Source organism: Penaeus vannamei, chromosome 36, assembly GCF_042767895.1.
Source record: "Penaeus vannamei isolate JL-2024 chromosome 36, ASM4276789v1, whole genome shotgun sequence".
Classification (NCBI taxonomy): Eukaryota; Metazoa; Arthropoda; class Malacostraca; order Decapoda; family Penaeidae; genus Penaeus; species Penaeus vannamei.
In genome coordinates, this window is record NC_091584.1 from 9,885,535 (window position 1) to 9,890,534 (window position 5,000).

Below are 5,000 nucleotides of genomic sequence, written 5' to 3' on the forward strand. Positions count from 1 at the left end.
TAATACTTTGCATAAACGTGTTGGCAATATTCTAATGAAATTGGTGATGTGATGATAAAGATTATCAACTCAGGAAGGGATGCGGTGAGCGACTGAGTAAAAACATGCAGTAATCGGCAGTTATTGCAACCCTAGTTGTTTTTGTTATTACTTTTATTGATGTTTTTTTTCATATAATCATTTCTTTTATGATTTATATTTTTGTTGCTCTTCTAATGGTGTTAGTTTCCCATATGTGATCACTATCACTTTGCCATCACCAATAGGATTTCTATTATTGTTGTTTTCAGCATTATTGTCAGCATTATGATTGTTGTTGATGTGATGCTTAATGTTGAGATTTCTTATGTTTCTTTATCCTTATTCTTACTTTTTTAACAATATTGGCGTTGTTATGATTAATATTATTATCAATGATATTGTCAGTATAATCACTGCGATAATTATCATTACAACAATCTTTATCATTATCATCATCATTATCCTTATTATTATTGTTGTTGTTGTTGCTGCTATCATTTTTTTAACATTATCATCATTATCATCATCATTATCATTAGTATTGCTGTTATCAGTCATTATTATTATTTATGTTATTTGTTACTATTATTGTTATCAATATTATCACCATCACCATCATTATAATTATTATCATAATTATTATCATTATAATTGTTATCATCAGTATTATCTTTATTACTTTTATCATTACTATTATTATTGTTATTGCTTTTATCATTATTATTATCATAATTATTATGATGATGATGATGATGATGATCATGATCATCATCATCCTTATTATTGCTATTATTATTATTATTATTATTATCATTATTATTATTATTATCATTATTATTATTATTATTATTATTATTATTATTATTATTATTATTATTATTATTATTATTATTATCATTATTATTATTATTATTATTATTATTATTATTATTATTATTATTATTATTATTATTATTATTATTATTATTATTATCATTATCATTATTATTATTATTATTATTATTATTATTATTATCATTATTATTATTATTATTATTATTATCATTATTATTATTTTCATTATTATTGTTATTATTACTATTATTATTATCATTATTGTTATTATTATTATTATTATAATTATTGTTATTATTATTATCATTATTATGATTATTATCATTATCATTATTATTATTCCTATCATGGTCATTATTGTTATCACCTTTTATTATTGTTATTATTATTAGTAATATCATCATCATTATTACCATCATTATCATTATTGTTATTATGTTATAGTTATTATTATCATCATTATTATCAACATAGTTATTGTTATCATTATTGTTGTTATTATTATCACTATTATTATTATTATTATCATTATTATTATTATCATTATCATTATTATCATCATTATTATTATTATTATCATTATTATCATTAATATTGTTATTATCATTGTTATTATTATTATTGTTATTATCACTATTATCATCGTTTCCATCACCATCCTAATTACTATTCAGTTATCATTATTATTATCGTTTACGGTACCATAACAATAAAATGAAGGTAAAGATAATAGTAATAACAATAATAATAATGATAATAATAGTAATGATAATAATAACAACAACAATAATAACATCAAAAATAGTAATAATGATAGTAATATTAATAATAATAACGATAATGATAATGGAAATGATAATAATAATGATAATGATAATGATAATGATAATAATGATGATAACAATAATAATGGTAATAATACTAATAACAACATCAGTAATAATAATGATAAAAGTTATAATGATAATGATAAAATGATGATAACAATAATAATGATGATTATAATAATGATAACAATGATAAGAGGATAATAAAACACTAATAATGATAATGAAAATACTAATGATAATGATAATCATCAACATCAACAATAATGATGATAATAATAATAATGATAATATAATAATAGCAATAACAATTACAACAACAACAACAACAACAACAACAACAACAACAACAACAACAACAACAACAACAACAATACTACTACTACTAATGATAATAATGATAATAACCGCAATGATAATAACAATGATAATGATAATAACAACAGCAACAATAATGATAATAATGATAATAATAGCAATGATAGTAGTAGTAGTAATGATAATAATGATAATGATAGTAATAATAGTAATTATAACAGTCATCATAAACTCACTAATAAGAATAATACTGACACTGCTACTACTAGTAATGATGATTATGATGATGATAGTTATTATTATCATTATGATTACAATCAAAATTGTCATGGCAGGATTATACTATGTTTGCGATTACAATCTTAATTAAGATTATATTCATAATGGTAATAAGGATAATGATAAGGACAATGATGGTTAATAGTCCATGAGGATGATCATATTAATAACATTGGAAGTAATTATAACTATAATACTAATAATAATGATAATACCAATGATGGTAATCATGATAACAATGGTAGTAACAATGATAGTAATAGTAATGATAATAATAATGACAATAAGATAGTAATGATAATGATAATGAAAATAATGAAAAGGATAATAATGATATTAACAATTAAGAAAACAGTAATAAAAAACAATATGTTATTATCATTATTATTGTTAATGCTTTTATCATTTCTGTTATTATCATCCTTATTATAAGGATGATAACAAAAAGGGATAAATGGTATAAAAATGATAATGATGATGATTATAATGATAATGATGATGATGATAATAAAAATATTAACAATAATGATAATAAAAATAATGATAGTAATAACAATAGTAATGATGATGCTAAGAATAATGATGATATTAATGATAATTATAATAATAATGATAATAATAACAATGATGATGATGATGATGATAGTTATAATAATAATAATGATAATAAAAAAAATCAATGTTATTATCAATGTTGCCATTACTATTGATATCATTATCGTTATTATTATTATTATCGATAATCATATTATTGTTAACAATGTTAATATTGTTATTATCATTATTATTATCATAATGATTTGTATTATCATCATGATTTATCTTGTCATCATTATCATAATTATTATCATCATTATCATAACCATTATGACCATTATTATTATCATTATTATTGTTGTTATTATTATCATTATTATTATTATTATTATTATTATTATTATCATTATTATCATAATTATTATCATTATCACATTATCATCATTATTATCTTTTATAATTATCATTATTATTATTACTATTATTATTATTACTATCATTATTATTATAATAATTATTATTATTGCTATATTTATTATCATTATTGTTATTATTGTTATCATTATTGTTATTATTGCTAATATTTTTTTATTATAATTATCATAGTTAATATTATAATTATCATTATTATAATTATTATTATCATTGTCATCATCATCATTTTTATTATTATTATCATTATTATTATTTTCATCATTATTGTTATTATCATTATTATTATTATTATTATTATTATCATTATTATTATTATTATTATCATTATCCTTGTTATTAATTTTATCATTATTATTATTATCATTATTATTATTATCATCATCATCATCATCATTATCATTATTTTTGTTGTTGTTTTGATTAATATTACTGTTTTTATATCACTGTTATTATTATTATTGCTATTATTGTTACTATTATTGTCATCATTATCCTCATCATTGAAATCATCATCGTTATATTTCTTTTCTTATTATCATAACCATTGGTATTTTATTACAGTGACTGAAACAGCAACAGCAGCAGCAGCGGCAACAACAACAAACAACAATGATAATATTAATGATGATAATGATAATGAGAACAATCATGATAACATTAGTTATTATTACGATTATATTAATTATGATATTGATGGTCATAATAATGGTGATAATAATAATAATAAAAATAATGATAATAAAGTTAGTAATCATCATATTCATCATGATCATGATATGTTATCATTATCTTTGTTATCCTTACCATTATTATTACCATTAATTTCATTATTACTATTACTATTATTGGTATTATTATCATTGTTATTATCACGACCATTATCATCAATATTATTACTATTATTATCTTTACCATCATTATCTTCATTTTTATCATCAGCATCATTATCATTATTATTATTACCACTACTGATATCAGTATTTTCATTGTTATCATGGTCATTATCATGTTATTATTACCATTATTATTATCTTCATTATCATCGTCATAATTGTGTTTCATAATCATCATGATCATTTCCATTATCATTGTCCTAATAGAAATAATGATGATAATGGCAATAATAATGATAAGGATAATAGTAAGAATAATGATAATGATAATAATAATGGTAATGATGATAATAATAATATTATTATTATTAATAATAATGATAATGGAAGAAAAACCCACAATGCACAATTGTCTCATTTTCCTCAATACATCTAGTTTGTGCATTGTGGGTTTTTCTTCCATAGTATCAACACGGTATTGTGTTTTCTGTTCTTCAATAATAATAATAATTATAATAATAATAACAATGATAATAATAATAATAATAATGATAATGATAATGACATCAATAATAATGATGATGATGATGATAATAATAATGATAATAATAATAATATCATTATTTATAATATTAATGATGATGATAATGATAATGAAGATAATGATGATAATGATAATGAAGATAATGATGATAATGATAATGAAGATAATGATGATAATGATAATAATGATTATAATGATAATAAAAAATAATAAGGATAAATGATAACACTGACAATGATGATAATGATGGTGATAATAATGAAATTGATATTAATATCGTTATTGTCATTATCATCATCATAATTATGATAATTATAATCATTGATATTATTATTATCATCATCACCATCAGCATTATCATTATTATTACTA

The 5,000-nt window shown here is 19.0% G+C and overlaps 1 protein-coding gene across 3 annotated transcripts in view; it reads left to right on the plus strand.

Annotated features, from left to right (window-relative positions):
* LOC113818675 (beta-1,4-glucuronyltransferase 1) overlaps positions 1-5,000 on the plus strand; it is a 152,012-nt gene that overhangs the window by 670 nt on the left and 146,342 nt on the right. The gene's annotated exons all lie outside the window — the stretch shown is intronic.